This window comes from Chinchilla lanigera, unplaced genomic scaffold, assembly GCF_000276665.1.
Source record: "Chinchilla lanigera isolate Chin_1 unplaced genomic scaffold, ChiLan1.0 scaffold00064, whole genome shotgun sequence".
Lineage (NCBI taxonomy): Eukaryota > Metazoa > Chordata > Mammalia > Rodentia > Chinchillidae > Chinchilla > Chinchilla lanigera.
Genome location: NW_004955465.1, coordinates 6405070 through 6418534, shown reverse-complemented (window position 1 = coordinate 6418534; position 13465 = coordinate 6405070).

Genomic DNA, 13465 nt, shown 5'->3' with positions numbered 1-13465 from the left:
CCAGGAGAGCGGTCTCTCTGGAGGGAGATTTTCCCCCCTAAGATAAAGGAATCATCATTGGGAAAAGAACATAGAAGACAGAAAAAGAGAGAGAATGGAAAAATGAGGGCTCTTCTTTCTCCCACTCTTAGGAAAAATTCATTAATTTACCACGTTTATTGCTTTGAAAAAAATTCCCACTCTTGTCTTCTGATGTCACAGAGTTTATTGACTGCTTGGCTTTGTTCCTTCATCGACCAGTCTGTGGGAGTTCTAGTGGTGAAGTAGAACTCTCATTCAATCCTAGCTCTCAGGAGGCTGAAGCAGGATTACTAAGAGTCTGAGACCAACCTGGGTCACAAAGTGAGCTCAAGTTCAGCCTGAACTGCATAGTGAGACCCTGTCTCAAAAAGACAAAAAACCCCACAAAAACCCAAAAAACAAAAAAACCTCTCAATATGGCTCTTTCTGTGACACACCAGGATGTTACTGGGACTAGGTGTTGTCTAGCAATTTAAAGAAGTTATCGGGCCTGGCATGGTGGCGCATGCCTGTAATCCCAGCACCTGGGGAAGCTGAGGCAGGAGGATCTCCATAAGATCCTGTCTCAAAAAAAAAAAAAAAACTGCAGAAGAAATTCTCCAGAAAATTAGATAAATCCAAGAATATTGACAGAAAAAAATCACATGTAGCAATTCCCTAACAGCCTTTACAAAAGGTAAGAAATACCAGTCCAGAACTAGAACTTCAGCATAAATCTAATTCACAGATGAGTTAAAAATGTGACAAGGTGACTGGAGAATGGGTACACAAATCTTACAGGAAGGCCATCTTTCAGATTTTTTTACACATGATCAGTGTAGATGGCAACTGGTGTGGCTACGTGAGACAATATTATGGCCTTTTCTTGTGAAACTGAGCCTTCGTATTCCATGTGTCGATGAGCCTACTCTGGGGTCTACCCACAGGAAAACCAGGGGTCCTGTCTTAGAACGTGCAGGACAGACTTGTTTATAGTAGCAAAAATTTATAAATGCCCAACAGCAGAAAGAGAAAGCACCAGGCATGGTGGTGTATACCTGTAATCCCAGCACTTGGGAGGCTGAGGCGGGAGGGTCACTGTGAATTTGAGGCCAGCCTGGGCTACAAAGTGAGTTCAAGGTCAACCTGAACTGTATAGTAAAACTCTGTCTCAAAAAGAAAAGAAAGAAGGAAAGAAAGAAGGAAGGAAGGAAAGAAAGAAAGAGAGAAAGAGGAAGAAAAAAGAGAAAGCAGCTCTAACACATGCATCCAATGGACAATGACAAAACCAGCAAGATTGCAGATGAATCATAACAGCAGCAAGATGGAGGAATCTGATAATATTGAGAAAGCTAAGTCCAAAGAGTTATGTGCAACATGCAGCCCTTTTATTTCTTGTTGTTTAAACAGATTTTATGAGTACATGTTTGCAGCAGATAACGTGTATATTCACCTTAGGGAGCAGGTATTTACTTAACATACCTTAATTCTTTTTTTTGTCTTTTTTTTCTTTTCTTTTTTTTATTTTAAAGATAAAAAGAGGGAAACATTAACAGACATACAACATTTTACAACATATCACAAGCACAGTACAGACAATACAGAGTTACAAACAAAGTGGTAGGGAATTAACAATGGTGGTTGTATTACATATTGATATCTTCAAAGTGGCTTCTCATGAAAACAGATATAGACATGCAATACTGGTCAACCAAAGTTTTTTGTCTTTTTGAGACAGGGTCTCACTATGCAGTTCAGGCTGGCCTTGAGCTTACTTTGTAGCCCAGGCTGGTCTCAAACTCCCAAAGATCCTCCTGCCTCAGGCTCCTGAGTGCTGAGATTACAGGGGTGTGCCACCACGCCCGGCTCATACCTTAATTCTTTGTGTTCCCTTTAACTTCTCCTCTCTCTCCCCTCCCCCGTTCTGCAGACCCCTTTCCATGTGTGAGCACTCTATGTCCCTGTGTTCCACTGTCTTTTATTTTGGGTTTTAAAAATGTTATTTATACTTTGGGTTTCTCATGTAAGAGGAATTATGCGATATTTAAGCTTGTGTGTCTGATTTATTTCATTTAACACCACTGACGCAGCTCTTTTTATAACATTACGGGTTGCTAGGAAATGAATGGTCACAGCTCAAGGTGGGCAACCTGTTACGTTTGTCCCGGGAGCTGGGAAGGTGGATATTGTGTATTGATTTACAAATAGGATGAGGGGGACATGCCGGGACCAAGGATGAATGTGTCATGTCCAAGAGGGATGATTAACGCCCTTCTGCCCATCAGGGAGAGTGGGGGTTGATGGAAGCTTTTGGGGTGCTCTGAGATGTGACTCCTCAGGTAGAAGCACAGGCTAAGCAGACAGATGGCTGTGCCCTGTGTCATTAGGGTTCATCATCCAGTGCCCGCCAGGATAATCAGTGCCGTGGAGGACCACGCTCCTGCCCCGAAGGAGTGTTCAACCTGCTCCAGACAAACAGAACAACAATCAAGATCTTGAATCCAAAGTGAGTATTACAGCTGTGGAATCCATAGTTTTTAATTGCATGTTCCTGATTATAAAGTTGTTGTGAATCAAAATTTTTATGATGTTGCTCTGGCAATAAAGTCACTGGAAAGACAAAAATTTGGAAAGTACAGAACAGTATAGGGGCTGGGGATTTAGCTCAGTGGCACAGCACCTGCCTGGCAAGTGCAAGGTCGTGAGTTCGAGTCCCGGTACCGGAATAAAAACAAAAAAAAACCAGAAAAGTATAAGGAAGAAAATCTATTTGTTACTCTTCAAACTGGAGATAATCAATGATAACCTCTGTGCGTTTGATTAAATGACAGCCACGCAGCCCCCCACCCCCATCCCCATCCCCTTTGTAGTTTCTGACCAAGGCATCTAGCAAAGTGGTTCGGATTACGGTTCTTTCAGAGGGAGAATGGACTGAATTTGAATGCCAGCTTTGGTCACATCCCCTTGGAAAGCCACTGGACCTCCTGTGTGATGGTGATAGCTGTGTTTATTTTGAGGATTAACCCAGACAAAAGGCAGAGTGATTAGCAATTCTAGTGTCTGGATCAAGTCAATCTTCAGCAACAGTTGACTTATTACTGAAAGGAAGTGCCTGGTTTCAGGCAGAGATGTTTATCACCATGATGATCCCAGGATTATGATTATGGAAAGGCTGCATTATGTTTGACCCAGAGACAACCTGATAGGTGACTTTAACTTTGTGATTGAAACCATCCTTGGAAGGTTTGAGAGCCCAGGGAAACAAGCATAACTCTGCCCTTTCAGCTGAGTGGGGGTAGGGAGTGGGGGGTGGTTATTTATCCTTTTCTAGCAAGAAAGAAATGCCTTGCCTATAATTCTAGCACTTGGGAGGCTGAGGCAGGGGGATCGTGAGTTCAAGGCTGGCCTGGAGTACTTATCGAGACCTGGTGTGACGGTGAACAGGCATCGTTATCTTTTGAGTCTTCACTTTGGCCGCAGCAGCTCTGAGAACAATAACAGTCTGTACTTCTCGTGCACTGGGGATGCAGCTAGGACACGCATTGCATCCTTCAAATTTATGTTCTAAAAATAAGGGGGCTGTGAATATAGCTCAGTGGTACAGTGCTTGTTTAGCACTGTGAGGCCCTGGGTTCAATCTCCAGCAGAAAGAGAGGGTGGGAGGGAGAGAGAGAGAGGAAAAGAGAGAGAGAGACAGAGACAGAGAGACAGAGACAGAGGAGAGAGAGACAGACTGAGGCTTTGAGAAATATACAAAGAATGGTTTTGGGCCTCTCAACAGCAACTCCGCAGAAAGCTAAGGGAGCCGTGCTTCTAGCAGTCTGAGGAACACTATTTCCTAGCGGGAATCCATATCTGGCTAAATGACCGGTTAAAATGTGCAATGGAAAAGAAGACTTTCATACATGCAAATTCTGAAAGGTTGACCTCCACGTGTGCTTTCTCAGCGCAGTTGGTAAATGATGTGTGCCACGAAGACAGGGACTAAAGCAAGAAAAGGAAATCCACTGAACCCGGAAAACAGAGGGCCCGGCCCGCCTGCATGCGGCCAGCAAAGGGGGTGAAAGGGAAGGGAGGTCCCACAAAAGCTGAGAATCTCCCCTGGAGAGGGAGAGTTCCGCTCACACTGGAGCCAGCCAGAGGATCCCAGGAACGACTTCTTGGAGCAATGAACTTAATCAAATAACTGACGTGAATGTTGGTATTGAGAAGATAATTACTCAAGCAGAAAAGAGTCTGCGGGCAAATAAATGACAATAAAAGACAACTGCACTACAGGGGAGAGAAAGGGCAGTACAGCTCTGGGGGAGGGGCAGGCTGGAAATGCAAAGCCTATGGTAAACTTACTGCGTAAACACACCTGGCAGCGTTATCTACCGTGGCCCGCAGCAGAGGCGTTAGGGACCGAGGGTCCCGTGGGGAGTCCTCCCAGGGGCTTGGGGTCCAGAACCAAGAACGGGGCCAGAAAAGGCAGCGAAGATGCACGTGGATTAAAGGAAAGAGCTCGCAACGGTGAGAGCGAGCCAGGGAAAGGCTCTCAGCTCTCTTCAAGGATAAGGGAAAGGGGTCTTTCGTATCGGAAAACCCCGGATCCCCCCATACATATAACCCCCGGGACATTGTCCTATCAGAAACTCCCTTGACCTGGCGCCAGGTGGAAACTGCCCTGTGGACTGACCGTTCGGCTTCCTGCCAGATGTAAGCGTAGGACTGAAAAGAGCCGTTTTCTGACTGGTCCTGCACGCAGCGCCAGATTCAAACGAGGGCTTCAGAGCGGTACTTTCTGACTGGTGCTATGCGCAGGGCTCCGCAGCCGGGAGTCACTTAGGGGCCTGTGTTGTGCGCATGTCCTCTGGGTTTTTGTGACCTTTGACACATTCCACCCTGTTAGTTGTCTGGTGTGCCGCAGCCCTCATCTCCTATCTCTATCAGCGGCTGAGCAGATAAACAAAATGCGGTGTGTGAGTGTGTGTGAGTGTGTGTGTGTGTGTGTGTGTGTGTGTGTGTGTGTGTGTGCGCAATGGAAAAGCATTCTGCTTGCCGGAGGAAGCTGAATTCTGACCTGTGCTGCAGCTTGGACAAACCCGCAGGAGGTGGGCTGGGGATTTAGCTCAGCTGCACAGCGCCTGCCTGACAAGCGCAAGGTCGTGAGTTCGATTCCCGGTACCGGAAAAAAAAAAACAAAAAACAAAAACAAACAAAAAACCCACAGGATGTGAAGTAAGCTGGTCACCAAAGGACAAAAACTGTACAACCCCCTTTACAGGAGGTCCTAGCATCGCCAATCGACAGAAGCAGAGAGCCGGTGGGGGTGTGGGAGGGGAGATGGGGAGCCTGTGTTTAATGGGGGCAGAGTTGAGGGGGTGGATGGTGCATAGCTGTGTGAATCTGCTTACTGTCACTGAACTGAACTCTTGAAAATGACTGAAAGTGCATTTTATGGTATGTATATTTTGCCACAGTAATCTTTTAAAACCTCCCCCCAAATGGCCTGTCATATGTTAGACAAATAGTTGTAATTCTAATTATTTTCCTCATGGTAATAAATACCAGATTGATTGACTTAAGTGTTAGGAATCTCACCTATATTTTAAAAACTAGGTATGAAAACAACCTTTTTTTTTCTTGCAGATTTGCATATCTTTATTTTAAAGATCGATTACTAGAAATGTATACTCTAACAAATAATTCTTCTGTATAACCATCTTGCAATGATAATTTCTGTGCCTTAAAAATTTCTATGCCACTTTATAAATCTCTTCTGACATATTTTTTAATATAAAAAAATCTAAGTGTACAGTACATGGCTTAAAATACCACCTTCTAAAAACCTTTACATTCTGTCTTCTTTTCATAAGAGTGTCCCTATAAACATTCACTTTCTTAACATTTATTTGTAATACAATCTCTGAAATCAAGAACTATTCGTATTAAGGTTAAGTCCCTCTTATAAAGCCAAGATCCTCAGTAGTGAAAAAGGAAGTTTAAAAAAAAATTTTTTTGCATATTTTTATTTTATTGGTACATTTTCGATAGACATAATGATAATGTTCATCCTAGGGAAATTGTACCTGAACAGGACATATCTTGCTTCTTCTGAAAAAGGAAGTTTAAAATTTTTTTTTTTTTTGTATATTACATATTTTCTCAGTGGTACCAGTCTCAGTACATGGAATGGGAGTACTGACTTTGTTTTTAAGAGAACAGTAATTCCTACCTTAAAGCATGCTATTATTGTCTCCTTATTTAATAAAGCACCGCAAGGTTTGGAGATGAGAGATGATGCTTCCCCTGAGCGCCCTGCTGGGAAAGGACGGGAGATGCTTTGTGCGATTCTACCAGGAGCCAAACGGATGCGCAGTCTCGGAGCTGCTAGGCAGGTTGGGCGAGAAAGCCGAGAATGACGTGTACCTCTCCACACCCACCTCTGCAAGACAAAACTACTTCCCGGGTTTGTTGAAACTGCTGCAGAACTGCGCTATGACCTTTTCCTACATTTGAAACATCTCTGTCCCTTGGCATCGCGCTTTAAACGGTTCAGAGTAAAACTCTGCCAGTGAGTAAACTACGCAGACATTGAATGCAGTGAGCCCTGCTGTCTTCGGCCTCGACTTAGAGAAGCAAGAGACCCCGGAACTGGCCTCTTCATTTGCACAACTATTTCTTGACTCCACCTCTTGCTGAAGAGAAGCCGCCATTCTCCTTTAGGGATTTGCAACCAATTCACTTAAATTGTGAGGCGCTGGTTAAGGGAGACAAGTAGGCCACTTTTCGTAGAGCTTTCTAAGTAGAAACCGTCGTTGGGTTGTTGAAGGTTTCAGGAAGAATCAATCACCTGACTCCCGCATCTGCAACCCTGGGCCAAAGGCTGGGGCAGGACTGCAAGGACCGCCTGCGTTCCTTAGGGCAAGGTTGTTTTCCGAGCCGTTTGGTGGGTGCTTCTCACTAAGCTATTGCGATTGCGCGGCAGTCCTCCGGGTCTCCCACCCGAAGAGAATGCGATTGGCCCTTGGTGGGAAGAACTCCAGCACAAAGGTGGATCGCTCCTGAAAGCTCTATGATGTGCACTCTGCCGCTTTCAAAGAGCCTCAGACAAGGGGCTGGGGATTTAGCTCAGCGGCAAAAAGCGACTGCCTGGCAAGTGCAAGGTCATGAGTTCAGTTCCCGGTACCGGAGAAAAACCAAAAAAAAAAAAAAGAGCCTCAAACAAAGCAAACGCACAACTCAGATGTCCCCAGAAAATGCTGTCCTGCTTTTAAAGCCAGGCTAACGGTGTTTTAAACGAGGTTGGGAACTGCTCATGGTATAATGCCAAATTAAGAAACTGAGTATAAAATTGTACAAATACTCTGACACTGGTTAGGTTAAAAAAAATTCAGGAGGGAAAAAAAATCTATCAAAAATGCTTAGCATGGTTGCTTGTCTGGTTGGTTTTATTATAGGTGAATGTTTCTTAGTTTCTCTCCTTTCTGTGTATTTTAGCGCAAACACACAGACGTTTATAGTTGGGAAGCAAAAAGCCCTCGGCTTTGGTATGATCCTTGGAGGAAGCCTTTTGGTTGATCCGCTAAGGGAGCTCTTGGCAGTCACGGGCTGGGACCTGGGGGGTATCGTTGCAAGCCCTTTCTGGGTGGGCACAGGGCTTCTCCCTTGGGATCTGAGATCTCACCAAGTATCTGACCATGAAGCCACGTGGGACCCAAGAAGAATCAATTGAAACTAAAGCAGTTTCTCCCCCCAGCTGTTGCTCTACTGAGAAACTCACTTTCTGTGTTTTATTCATAACACAATAGTCAGAGGGCGTGGTGACACACACCTGTAATCCCAGCACTCAGAAGGCAGAGGCAGGAGGATCACTGCGAGTTGGAGGCCAGCCTGGGCAGCATAGTAAGAGTTTGTCTCAGCAAACTAACCAAACCACAATAGCCGATTGTTTCATATTTTGTCTCCTTTAGATGTCAAGATCATTGGGGCTGAGGATCTGGGCATTTTTCTTATTGTTTCATCTTCCTTGTGTCCACAGGTCTTCTTGCTGCACGGGAAATGATGTCTGTGTGTAAATGCATCACAGTGGTTGTAGGGATTTGTTACTGTCTATGGATGTCTAGGACTTTGACTTGGATTTTCACTTGTCTTCCATTCTGTCTGAAGTTAGTGTCAAATCATTTACAGCTTAGTTTCTATTTTTTTGTTTGTTTCTTGTTTTTATTAGTTTCTACTTTGAATTTAGGTTCTTTAGTGTATGCATCTCTAGTTTTACTTTTTTTAAATGATGGAAACATTTTTTTCAGTCAAGGTCTTACTCTGTAGTTCAGGCTGGCTTTGAGCTTACTATGTAGCCCAGGCTAGCCTCGAAGTCTCAGCGATCCTCCTGCCTTGGCCTTCCAACCACCACACCTGGCAAAAGTTCTTTTTAAATTTTTCATTTTTTAGGGCCGGGAATATAGCTCAGAGGTATAAGCACCTGCCTGGCAAGCACAAGGTCCTGAATTTGATTCCCAGTACCTCCCCCCCCAAAAAAAAAAAAATTTTTTTTTTTTTTTCATTTTTTGATGGTACTAGGGATTGAACCCAGAGCCTTTGCACTGAGCTACATCCCTAGCCCTTTGTAAATTTTGAAACGAGGTCTTGCTAAGTCACTAAATTGCCCAGTCTGGGCTCAGACTTGGACTTGCAATCCTCCTGGCTCAGCCTCTCAGAGTGCTGGGATTACAAGCATGCACAAGGCATAAAAGTTCTTTAAGGAAGCTTTCATATTTGAAATTCATTTTGTTTGTTTGAGGTAGGGTTTTACTACGTAGTTCAGAATGACCTTGAACTCACTGTGTAGCCTACGCTGTTCTTGAACTTGCATCCATCGATCCTCCTGCCTCAGCTTCCCAGGTGCTTGTAATACAGGTGTGTGCCATCATGCCTGGCTTATATCTGAAGTTCTCTAGGGACAATAAGCTTTGAATTTCTTCAGTAAAGGCTGTTTCTTCATGTAGCTTCATGTTTCCTCATGTGGCTATTAGAACACATTCATAAAGTGTTTGTTGATAACTAAGATTGCCAGCAATAATTTGGATTTTCACTTTATAGAAGTTTAAGTAAAAAATAAAAGTTTAAGTCATTGCTCCAATTCCAGCATGTTACTCAGACTCACACTTCCTTATGATCATGATGAGTTCACAAAATCACTTTGAGAGTGTATTTAGAAGGTTAACTTCTTTGGTCTCTGTGTGTATACCCATTGTCCGAGTGGCTTGCCCACTAAAGTGTGGGTCACTGTTTAGCTTGACGACTTAGAAGTCACTTGGCCAAGGGTGTAGGTGGCCTGTGAGGTCCATAGCTGTGCCTGCCATCTTTGACACCCTTGACTTTCAGCCACCCATCTTGCAAATTTGAGCTCTTAGTGAAAAAGAGATTCAGACCGGAAGGTATGGGGGAATCTGCAACAGCCATGCTATTCAATGGAAGGCAGTCAAGAAACATCTAGCACTCTTAAAACACAAAGTTGGCACAATATACGGGATACTGCCCATGCCAAACCCAAGCAAGCGCAGTATGAAAGACAAATCCCGTCACTGCGGGGACGGTGAATGCCCTTGAGAGGTTCCTCTCACTACCTAATCTTTGCAAAGTAAACCTCCCTCCCTTGGCAAAAATAAGAGATACTACAAACAGGAAAACGGTTTTAGTTAGAACTGTTAGGAGCTGTGGATGTAGGTCAGTGGCAGCAGTCACATTCTACCCCCGGCAACACAAAAACAGAGACAAAAAAGCAGGAAGATAGTTTGGGGCTGATGTTTACATTTTATAAACATTTTCTTATCTCTGAACTGGACTTTGTACGCTTTATCGAAGTGCTGTCTCCCATGAAAGCTTCAAATACTTTCCACAACACTAAGAAAGATTGATGCTAGCTTTGTAATGCTGAGATCCTAGATTTTGTGCTTTCTAGAAGATTTTAGTTTGTTCATCTAATACTATATGTATAGCTATATAGTCTTTTTTTGAGGGTAGAGGAGATTGAAGCCAGGGCCTTGTAGTTATATCCCCAACCTTTTTATATTTTGGAAAAGGATCTCACTATGTCCCTAACTTGCCCAGGATGGTCTCAAATTTTCAATCTCCTGCCTCAGCCTCCCAGAGTGCTGGGATTATAGGCAGGTGCCACCACGTCTGGAATAGTCTTAATTACTATTAATTTATTTTTCTGGTGCTGGGGATGACTTGTGCTCAGCCAATATTCTACCATTTAGTACTAAAAATTGGCCTGCTATTTAAACAGGTATTTCCTTCACGTCACATTATTATTATTTTCAATGCTAGCTTCCGTGTGTAGCATTGATTTATTAAAATAATACTCCTCTGGCAGTCAGACCAGCTAGTTTAACTCACAGGTGCTAAATCTTTCTGGAATATCACTTAGCAACAAAGAGCTATGTCCGAGTTCCCGTGAAATTTGAGCAAGTCAATAAATGATTCCTGTCAGTTGGACTGCAATCCAGGGATTCTGTTTAGTTTTAAAACTCCACTCAGGATAGGACTGATGGCCCTTGGCTGACTGCAAGGTCACTGCCAAGGTCAGTGGGAGGAAGGTTGTCTGTCACGGATTTGCTCTATCAGTAGAGGGGAGGTATCTATAAGTGGCAGGGAAAAAATAACTGCGTCTGTCGGGTCAGCACGTGAGGACTTGGCAGACTTTGGATTCAGAACTTTTTAAAGCCCTTTGCTGTGCTGCCACAATTCTGTAAATACACGTTGTGTTTATTGTAATACAGCTGGTGTTGTGCTGTGACTGCTTTCCTAATGCAGACTTTGCTATCTTGCAGGGCAAGGGCTGTACTTTCCTCACCCTGCTGTGACACACAGCCTTGTGCTTGTTGTTGTGGCATGTAGGTGGGTTCTTAATAGGGCTTTTTAAAGGAGTGAATATGAAACATCTTCAAGAAGGAGGTTTACTAATTTCACATCCAGTCCAGGGCTTTTGGTTTGATGAACGTGGTTCCACCACTGGGCATGGTGGCGCGCGCCTGTAATCTTAGCGACTCAGGAGGCTGAGGCAGGAGGCTCACCATGAGTTTGAAGCTAGTCTGGACTACACCGTGAGTCCAAGGCCAGCTTGAACGACAAAGACAGATCCTGTCTCAAAAAACAAAAGAAATTTTAAAACCCCACATTTATCTCATCATATACTCTCCGGTGATCTGGAGGGTTGGCAGAGTATTACTATTTCCATTTTCCACATGAAGAAGTTGAGCTCCTGCCCAAGTAAATTGTAGCAGAAAGATCAGAGCTGTGGTGTTCGAGAGCAGTCAGCCCACACACCTAATGTGTGTGTGTGTGTGTCTGGGTCCCATCTCCCTAGCGTGTCAACCTACTCATTTCACCCTCTTATCTTTATGGATCACCTTTAGAGAAAGATAAATGAAAACCATTCCCAGCCAGAGCCGGCCTGGTGTCTGGTTGGCAGCCACCGTGTTCCTGGGCAGCAGCATGTACTGAGGTAGGTCAGCAGCCGTGGGGGGCACAGGGTGGTATCTGTGGGTTGTGCGGTTCACCACTCCCCACTGGCTTGGCTTTGGTTTTGCAGCGCTGGGGACGGAGCCCAGGCCCTCCTGGCTGCTGGGTCTTCCCCAGTTTCGTAAATAGAGTGAACAGCTCTGTGAGTCTGGGTGCCGTGTAGGTCTGTACGGAGCTGAGAGCCCGGTTTCCGACGACCCTGTGCCAGCTGTCTTGGCTGAGACAGGCTTTCTTCATCCCTGGGAAGGGTCACATATGTGTGTTGCTCTAAAGGAGAATTCTGTGTGCAAGTCCATGTCCCCCTTTCTTCTTTGTGGAACAGGGGATTGATCCCAGGGGCTCTCGAACACGAGGCCAGCACTCTGTCACCAGTTGCAGCCCCAGGCCTTTTAATTTTTTCATTCTGAGTCAGGGTCTTGTGGAATTGCCCGGCTGGCCTCCAACTTGTGGTCTTCCTGCCTCAGCCTCAGGAGTTGCTGGGAATATGGTTATGCCCCACTATGATCGGCCTTCCTGGCCTTTTTATAACACATTATTGGGAAAAGGGAACACACCCTGATTGTTTAAATTGAAGTATTATTACAACATTTTTAAGGGCAGTAGCTATACCATCTCTGTCATTGACCCTTCTGTATCATAAGTTATAATGAGGTGCAAAGAGGGGAAGCAGATTTTGTACACTATGTACTAATAACCTGAAATGACCTTTTTCCTCAACGACCACTGGACATCGATAGGCTGTTTGTGCCGAGGCTGACTTGCGGCCTGACCCTGTTTCGGAAGAAACACTGTCGTGTGTTTCTGCATTGGTGTTGTATAGTCATTTGAACAATGACGTGATCACATCAGCCTCTATTAAAAATAAGAGGAAGTAAAGACCATGATGAAAATTACTGCAGGAGCTAACAGTGGTAAACTTTCTGTCATTGTATTTTTGACTCCTTGTGTTTAAGCTGGTCAGCTCTGGTTCACCGAGAGGAAAAGGAGCGAGATTTTTTGTCAAAGGTTGTGTGTAAAATGTTCGGGAGTCATGGCACGTGCAAATACTGGAAATGTAGAAAACTCTCCTGCTCCCTTTGGAATATAGAAATACAATTTGCTTATTTGTATTTTGGTTTCTTTTCCATCCACAAACATTGCAGAAATACATTGTCAAGTAAGATAACTGGCATCGTTTGGGAAAATGAGAACTATTTAATGTACAAGTGGTGTTTATTAAAGAGTAGTTTAACAGTTTCCCAAATTAAAGAGATGTTTATGGATGGTCTGACCAGGTCTGTCTCTAAATCCAGTTCTCGGAGACCGGTGTAGACCTGGGAGTGGCTGACTAGCTACTCATCTGCACCGGCTGCATCCCAAGCAGGCCTGGGCCACTGGCTGGAGCCTAGAATTTCGCCTCCCCAAGGGGCCTGGTCTGGGGAGAAGGTGGTGGTGGTGGCGGCCCACAAGCAAACCCGAGGGTCTTTCACAAATCCTGGAAACAGCCTTGAAGTTGAAACCTTTCCAATTTCTTGAGAAAATTATCCTTAAGAATGGAAAGACAGGGCTGGATGTGGGGTGAAGCTGTGAGCTTCCTCCTCAGAATGGCAACTAAATAAATAAATCGTGCAACTTGTATTTTTATGCTATCCAGCCAAAAAGAAAAAAAGTCTCTTTTACTTTTTACCTTCATGCCAAAGAAGTTATTTCTGGTGAAGACTTTCCCAGAGAGTGGTGACTGTCTGTAAAAACAGTTGTTAAGGGTCAGAAATCGGATTTTTGGCACAATTTTCTGGATTACCAGAATTTTAAAAAAACACCTAAAAGTCCCCAGAAAACTCCATCGCTATTCTAAGCATTCTCTCTTCACTCGTGTTTTTGTTCAAAGCCCGGTTGGCAGTCTTTTGCAGGAGTGAGCAGAAGGAGACGTTTACTAGGTAATTGTCCAATCCAGTGGCCCTGGCGATCGGCTCTGCGA